Here is a 9145-nt window from a genome sequence, read left to right as displayed (position 1 = left end):
CTAATAGTACAGTAAAAATTGAGCAATATCCATAATACTAGAGAAAAAATGGAAAAATAAAAAAATACTCTATCTAAAAGCAGGCAAGTGAAGAGTTAAAAAAAAAAGAACAAAAAACAAGCAAGGTAACACTGAAGGCACAATAAGATGCTTGATATAAATCCAAATATATCAAATTACATTACATTTATAGGATCTGAATGTTCCAGTTAAAAGAAAAAGATCGTTAGACTGGATTTAAAAAGAAAAATAAAAGCTATTTAAAAGAGACACACAGATTTAAATGCAAAGAACCAGAAAGATTGAAAGTAAAAGCACAGAAAAGATACACTATGCTGAGAACTAATTTTTTAAGATAGGAACAAGCACCATTCTTTTAAAAAATATATTTTTTATTTATTTTTAAAAGATACATAGGTCATACAAAGTGTTACATTAAAAAATATAGGAGAGGGAAGTGGACTTGGCCCAATGGATAGGGCATCCGCCTACCACATGGGAGGTCCAAGGTTCAAATCCCAGGCCTCCTTGACCCGTGTGGAGCTGGCCCATGCACAGTGCTGATGCGAGCAAGGAGTGCTTTGCCACGCAGGGGTGTCCCCTGCGTAGGAGAGCCCCACACGCAAGGAGTGCACCCCGTAAGGACGGCCACCCAGCGCGAAAGAAAGTGCAGCCTGCCCAAGAATGGCTTGCACACATGGAGAACTGACTCAACAAGATGATGCAACAAAAAGAAACACAGATTCCCAGCGCCACTGACAAGGATAGAAGCAATTGCAGAAGAACACACAGCAAATGAACACAGAGAGCAGCTACTGGGGGGGGGGAAGGGGAGAGAAATAAAATATAAATAAATAAATAAAAATCTTAAAAATATATATATATAGGAGGTTCCCATATACCCCACTCCCCATACCCCCCACTTTTCCCACATCAACAACTTCTTTCATTAGTGTGGTACATTCATTGCATTTGATGAGTACGTTTTGAAGCACCGCTACACAGCATGGATTATAGTTTCCATTGTAGTTTACACTCTCCCCCAGTCCATTCAGTGGGTTATGGCAGGGTATATAATGTCCTGTGTCTGTTCCTGCATTATCATTCAAAACAGCTCCAAGACCTGAAAATGCCCCCATATCACACCTCCTTTTCCCTCTCCCTGCCTTCAGCAACTCCAATGGCCATGTCTCCACATCAGTGATATAATTTCTTCCCTTCAAGCACCATTCTTAATAATTACAAAAAAATTCTTATGAAGTATGTCCTATTGACATAATAGCCAGTTTTAAAGATGAGAAATGTGCTGCTAAGAAAATTAAATGATTTACTCAAGTTCACTATTAGTGGAGTTATTTTGGCTGCAAGAAACTAAAATATCTACTCAGGCTGAACAATACGGAAATGTATTATCTTGAACAACAAGAAGCCCATTGTTAGGACATTTCCAGGCAGGGAGTATCAGGGCTTTGGCTTCTTTTCTCTGCATTTCTTCTGCCATTTTAGTCAGGAATCAAGATGGATGCTGCAGTTCCAGATATCGCATCTAGACATGACAATGTCCAGAGGAAAGGGAGAGCAACAATTTCTTCCTATTTCTCTGTCTTAGGAGCAAGGAAATGTTTCACAAAAGCACCTGACAGACTTCTCTCTTGCCTCATGGAAGGTTTGGTCTATTCCTAAACCAATCACTGGGAAGGAGAAGGAGAAGGAGATTATCTGTCAGAGTTGGGGTTATCACCTTCCCCTGAACTAGAGTAGGAAGAGTGAACTGGAACAAAGGAAGGAAAGGGGGGAATGAGTGTCTGTGGGAAACAAAGGCATGTTGTTTCCATGGAAGCAAGTTACTTCCTTGACCACTGAGTCAAACTGTCCCTTGTGATTATCAGTGCGGATCATAATCTTGGCTGGGAAAGCACACCTGTAGGCAGAGCAATAACATATAGAACAGAACGACCTGAGTAACAAGATTTATGAGTATAGTTACTGATTTTTATAATAATAGTTCCAGTAAAGTTTGTTGGTGTTCATCAATCACTAGTTAATATAGAATGAGGTAAGGGTAATAGGTAACTTGATTTTGTGCTGAATGTCACGTATGTTAGGGGTATATATACTAGTCCCTCGACTCAATAAAGTTGTCTGATGAGCTTGAGAAATCAGTGCTCTCAGATCCCCTGAACCCAATCTCTCTTTGTCTTTCATTCCCGATATCCTCGGGTCACCGACTAAGACTCTGACAGGTGGCACCCAAACGTGGGGCCCAAGGCAGAGGATTCATCAAGACACGGCAGCGTAGAATCTTCCACCTCTGGATCGGGAACGCGGAAAGCTGAAAAGCCTTTTTTAAGGTAAGGAGCATCGAAATTAATTAACCTGGTAGATTGCTGCTTCATATTATTAAGTTTTGCTTTCCGCTAGCATCAGGGTATGGGTAATCAACCAGGACGCTTGGAAGAATATTCACAGGTTTTGAAAACACAGTTGCACAGTGTAGGCGTCACAGTTAAGACTGCAGATTGGTTAGAATTGTTTGCTTTGGTTCAAAAGCATTGTTATTGGTTTCAACCACAAGGAAAGAATTTGATGAATGTTAAGCAGTGGAGGCAAGTAATGAAAGCATTGCAGAGAGCATATCAGAAAGGAGAGAATATACCTGTATCAGTTTGGGCCTTAGGATAGCATATTGCTGCTGCATTAGATCCTTTGCAGTCTGACGAAGAGGAAGAGATTGTTCTTTTCTCAAGGGAGGAAATGGCTATGAATGATACAGGTAAAGACAGGAACTTGGAGGAGGATCAGGAAGAAGAGGAGTTATTTGAAGTTAAAGACACAAATCCGTTCTTAACTAAATCCATGTTGGAACTAAATATTTCTAAGGCAAACATATATCCTAATGTGACTCATGAGGTTCCTTCTGCACCTCCAGAACCTGGAAAAGTACCTAGTGGACTTTTCTCTACAGACCTGCCTTATGTTCGTAGCAGCTTTAAGCCAAATCCTGTGCCTGTTACCCCATTAATGAAATGTCTTTTGCTGGGATCTAGTCAAAGTGAGTCTCTGGCTATGCAAGCCGGAGCAGCTTTTCCTGTAACTATTCAACAAATTCCTCCTGATGCTCAACACCCACAAGGGGGTGGCAAGCTTCATCCTGAGACAAAAACTTTAAAACTATTGAAAGATTTAAAATGGGCAAAGATACTAAATAATGTCCTTGTTAGTGAAATCAGGCTTGTAAGAAAACTCTCTGTTCAAGTGTTAACTAAGATAAGGAAACTATTCTGGCAGCAACTCTGCAACCCCCCTGCTGTCTACATGACAATGTAGCTGTGGGCTAGTGGGGTTAATAGAGTTAAGCCACTGAAAAAAGAGAAAGACATGGCAACATTGGTGTTCTGTTTTATTTCCATGCTAATTCTAATTGGGCTTATTTAACCAAGATAATAAAATTAGTACAAAATTTTTATCAAGGTTTAAAAAGGAATTTTCAGTTTTAAATCAATAGTTTACTCCTGAACTTCAAGTCTCAGTATAGTCTTACAGAGTAATAATCCAAAAATGTGTGTTAATGGTCTGTCTAAACTGCTAAATTAGAGTTTTAACTACATTTATGCTGCTCAAGTTATCTTAACTGATTGCTGATAACTAATAAAAATGTTTCCAAGCACAAGCTTGCATGTTACAGGCAACATGGATTCCAGAAGAAATCTTAAGAAGTGATATTTAAAATGTGATATAATGGAGAGCTTAAAAGCAGCTATACCAAGAAAGTAAGAATTATGAGTTAATTGTAAACTGTATTTTTCTGTTACTGTGTTGTGATTGTTCTGTGTTTGATTGTTCAATGTCAGTGTGTATTTTGATACCTCCGGATGGTAATATAAATTAATAAAAATTTATAAAAGAGCTCTATTCAAATGGCCAAAAATTAAATAAGCACTTATATTAATACATAAGTTTAAATGTTAATAAGATCTCTACAATGATAAAAATTGTGAGTCTTGATTAACAAAATTACTATAAGTCTTTTTATAAAAAGTTGTTTTTGCCTAGATTGAAATGAATAGCTTATTTTTCTTCACAGGATAATATGAAGGATGTAAAACTTAAATGAATATTAAAAAGGTTAAAAGTTTGTGAGAATGCTAATTGAAATTTAATAAGTTTTTGCAAAAAAGTGTGTTTTGCCCTAAAGTAGGATGGCTAATTTTCATAAACTCTTGGAACTTAAATGCATGAGGCAAGTTATAGAAAGTATTGTGGTAACTTTAAGTAAAAAAAAAGAAAAAAAGAAAAAAAATGTGTTCTGTAAAAGTAAAATTTGTCTTAAAATAATATAATTATAGTCTATATTGTTATAAATAATTATAAAAAGTCTTATGAAGCATAGTTTAAATTAAAGTGTTTAAGTGGCTAATTCCAAAAGGTCATTATTAAACAAACCTGAATTAATAATAATAATAATAATAAAAGGTAATTTTATAACAGAAAAGCTTGGCTGCAGCCAACCTCCTTTGACAACTTGCTTCTAGGAAACCGTTTCTGATATTACATGCTACTAAGTATTTAAAGTATAGAAAAGTTTATTATTTTAACAAGCTTGTTAAGTGTTGACGGTATTATGTTATAAGAAGTTTGCTTAATAACTTCGTATATGGGCTATATGAAATGTGTTTTTATTATTAAGGAAACAGGAAATGATTTTGTCCTAAGATAAAATGATTGGTTATTAAGAAAGAGTAAAATATGGAACAAAACCTGAGTGAATACTAAAAGTGCAGAAGGTTCATAGAAAAGAAATTTTTATAATTAAAGTTAAATAAAACTTGATGGGTCTATCTACAAAATTTTAAAAGCTTTAATATCAAGTAGTATACAAATGCAAAGTTAAAATTTTGTTCTTTCTCAAAGCTTCTCAAAGCTTGGTAAAAGTTTTTATCCTCAATAATCAGTATACAAAGAAAGTCTGTTTTATCAAAATAGCTTCTTGTGCTTTAACCTCATCATTTCCTCAGTCTTCCAAGAAGGAAAAGTTTTATCTCTTTTAAAGGAACATAATGTTCAAAACTGCTTTCTCAAAATCAAATCCTGAAAAGTAGCCTTTTATTCCAAACTAATTATAAAAGATTTGTTCTTTTACCTTGAAAGAAAAATTATAAGCTGAATAAAAGGTGTTTTAAAGTGTTATAACCCTCTGTTAGTTAAAGTTGTATGAGTAAAAGATTTCTATAAATGCTTAAAAGTGTATAAAGTTACCAATATTTCAGCATAATATTAAAAAGAAAAGTACAATGTGGTTAATTGTGGTTTTAATTATTATAAAAGAGTGTGTGTCACAGAAACAACCTCTTATCATAGATTAAAGTAACAACACTGTAGTATGCAGCAATCCCAAACACTGCTAGTTGCAAAAGTTAATGTCCAGCTGTGTTGCTATTACTTTGTTTTAAAACTTGCTAAGACTTTCTTTAGTGTCTTCTTAGACAAATCAAGCCAGCTACATTCCTCTATCTGTAAAAAACCCAACAATAAACTTTTGCAGTGCTTTTCAGGGCTATGTGCATAGCCCAACTATCTTGTACAGTATTTACTGATAGTAATAGTAATAAAAAAGCAGCATACGTTACTTCTCGAAAAGAACAGGTTTGGCAGACTCCATTCACGTCTGCTCAGCGTACTGAACTTGCTGCCATCATTAAGGTGTTAACAATATTTAAGGAACCTTTGAATATTGTCTCTGATTCTGAATATGTATGCCTTACTGTTAAGCATATGGAAACGGCTCATATCTTTGTTACTGATGAATTATCTCAACTTTTTGCTGATTTGCAACATCTGATTAGATTAAGACAGCATCCTATTTACATTACACATATACGTTCTCATACATCTTTGCCTGGTCCTATGACAGCAAGTAATGCTCGAGCTGATTTATTAGTGGGGTGTTTACAAAGTGCTCGTGATTACCACGCTTTAACTCACATTAATGCTAAAGGCCTGTGAAATAAATATCAAAAGTTAACAAGACTACAAGCGCAGGAAATTATTCGTACTTATCCTACCTTATCCACTAACAGCTTATCCACTAACAGCAGTGCCTTTTCAGGCTGGAACTAATCCCAGAGGCCTGACTCCTAATCAATTATGGCAGATGGATGTTACTCACATTCCATCCTTTGGTAAACTACAATATGTTCATGTTTATATTGACACTTATTCTCATTTCACGTGGGCTACTGCTCAAAGTGGGGAACGGTTTCATCATGTTCTCTCACATCTCTGGTCTGCTTTTGCTGTGATGGGATGCCCTCTAAAAATTAAAACTGATAATGGACCCTCTTACATTAGTAAATCCTTTGCTTCCTTTTGTAGGAAATATGCTATCGAACATGTTACCGGCATTCCCCATAATCCTACAGGTCAAGCTATTGTTGAAAGATGCCATCATACTCTCAAGACTATGCTTTTAAAACAAGAAGGGGGAGATGATGGTATGATATCACCTAAAGATCAATTGGCTAAAGCTTTATTTACCTTAAATTTTCTTAACGTTCATGATTCTATGACAACCAGCTGAATGTCATTTTGGACATTCTCAAACATCCACAGAAATTGCAGAATCTGAGAATCAACCAGTATTTTGGAAAGATGTTTTAAGTAATGAATGGAAGAAGGCAGGGTTAAAGTATGGGGGGGAGGTTATGCTCTTATCATTTCAGAAAATGGAGAAGAAATCTGGCTTCTGGCAAAAAGGATTAAACCTAGGACTGAAGAAGTGGAGTCTTCTACACATATGGATCCTACTGGTAGTGAGTGAAACCGGCAATGGTAATTACACATATTGGGCTTATATCCCTAATCCCCCATTACTTCGAGTGTTAACCTGGAAAGATCCTTCTTTTCCTGTCTATTTGAATAAAACTCATATATTTCCTGGACCTGTGGATGATAGGTTACCACTTAAGTCACGAGAAGAAGGACAAAAGATTTATAATCTCCTTCTTCCATTTGATTTCCGACCTCTTTGCATTGGCAATCGCCCACCATGTATGGCTGTGAAAAATAGAACTATGATCAATTTTAGCCATAATAATACTAAATCTTTGGTAACTTTATTCCCATCCTATCAATACCAAGAATATAAGTATATAAGTTATAGTTGTCCTAAGAGGAATGCTGGTGATATGCAAAGATGGTATGAATGCCATATGGGAAGAGGATCTGTTGTTTTTAATGATTCCTATGGAATAGTTTGGGAAAGTGCCCCTATGGGGAATCCCAACAAATATAAGGACAGATTTATTTGGTATGGTATAAATAGCATGGGACAACAAATTAGTAATATGCAGTATCCCTTTCATGAATACCTTGATTTGGATGAGAAAATAATTTTTACCAAAAATAATAGTGATTGGAAAAATGAAGGGAAATGGGTTCCTCTTCCATGGTGCAATAGCACTGGAGTCCATGATCAAAAACAAATATGGAAAGTCCTCTTAGGAGTGGCATCTACTTCTGAATGGAAAGGTAATAAAAGTATGGATGGACAATATTTACAATTAGATCAAATTCATCATTTTCAATCATGTGTCAGAGATCCATATGTGTTTGTGGTAGGGAAGGTTACCATTACTGAAAATGCTTTATTTTATAAGGATGGGGCTTTGTATACTTGCTTGTCTTAGAATATTTTACAGAATGGAGATATTATCACCATGGCTCGCCAAAGACAAGGAGTGTGGATCCCGGTGAAAATGAATCGGATTTGGCAATCATCACCTGAAAGTCATCTTCTTTTCCACCTGGCTCAAGGACTGTTGAAACGATCTAAGATTTTTGGGACTTCTCATAGCTGGCATTCTTGGCTTCACTGGTGTCATCACTGCTGCTGCCACTGCTGCTGTTGCATTGCATGAGACGGTGCAGACACAGCAATACGTGCATGATTGGCACAAGAATGCAAGTGACTTATGGCATAGTCAGGAGCACATTGATAAAGGACTTAATAACAGAGTTAGTGATTTGGAATCTGCTGTTTTACACGTAGGAGACCAAGTTTATAATTTGAATTTGTTAAGAGGATTGAGGTGTGATTGGAATGAAAGTAATTTTTTTATTACTCCTTTGGATTATAACATTTCTATGTTTCAATGGAATAAGATCAGAAATCACTTGTTAGGACACAAAGGAAATATGTTTAGAAATGTCTCATAATCAGATATACGTAGATAATGATAAGGACATCTTTAATGATTTGATTTCACATTTAAATAAGTTTAATCCTGTTGATTGGTGGAAGTCTCAGCATTTCTTATCTGCCTTAGGACTAGGGATATGTGTATTAATCCTGTTGCTCATGGTTGTCGCTTGCCTGGGTAAAGGTGTTTGCCAGAGATTGCACCGTGTGGACACAATGGGACAGGCTAATAACTTAGTACTTGCTAAAACACTACAATAGTACCCCGAAGTCAGTGAGCTTGGCTGGTAGTCAATGACGGGTAAGACCCCCTGGGGGGCAACCTAAGACAGGCACAGTCACCCTGACTAAAACAAAAAGGGGGAAATGTGGGAAACAAAGGCATGTTGTTTCCATGGAAGCAAGTTACTTCCTTGACCACTGGGTCAAACTGTCCCTTGTGATTATCGGTGCAGATCACAATCTTGGCTGGGAAAGCACACCTGCAGGCAGAGCAATAACATATAGAACAGAACGACCTGAGTAACAAGATTTATGAGTATAGTTACTGATTTTTATAATAATAGTTCCAGTAAAGTTTGTTGGTGTTCATCAATCACTAGTTAATATAGAATGAGGTAAGGGTAATAGGTAACTTGATTTTGTGCTGAATGTCACGTATGTTAGGGGTATATATACTAGCCCCTCGACTCAATAAAGTTGTCTGATGAGCTTGAGAAATCAGTGCTCTCAGATCCCCTGAACCCAATCTCTCTTTGTCTTTCATTCCCGATATCCTCGGGTCACCGACTAAGACTCTGACAAGTGTCTGAGAGGAACCAGTAAACACTATAGCCATGTAGCATCTAAGGGGTCAGTCAGCACTTGGGATTAGAAGTTTTGCTTCTGGGTCCATGGCCTAGCCCCCTATGCTACATTGTCCCTCACCAGGCTTCAAGGACTTTCTGA

The 9145-nt window shown here is 36.7% G+C and overlaps 1 long non-coding RNA gene across 1 annotated transcript; it reads left to right on the top strand.

Annotated features, from left to right (window-relative positions):
* Positions 1-1881: 1881 nt before the first annotated feature.
* LOC131273984 (uncharacterized) lies at positions 1882-8938 on the top strand. Its single transcript, XR_011646126.1, has 2 exons — positions 1882-2351; positions 6107-8938. It is a non-coding gene; the product is annotated as an uncharacterized lncRNA (long non-coding RNA).
* Positions 8939-9145: the final 207 nt, after the last annotated feature.

Source organism: Dasypus novemcinctus, chromosome 17 (assembly GCF_030445035.2).
Source record: "Dasypus novemcinctus isolate mDasNov1 chromosome 17, mDasNov1.1.hap2, whole genome shotgun sequence".
In the NCBI taxonomy this organism is placed as follows: Eukaryota; Metazoa; Chordata; class Mammalia; order Cingulata; family Dasypodidae; genus Dasypus; species Dasypus novemcinctus.
This window is presented reverse-complemented; position numbering and strand designations above follow the sequence as displayed.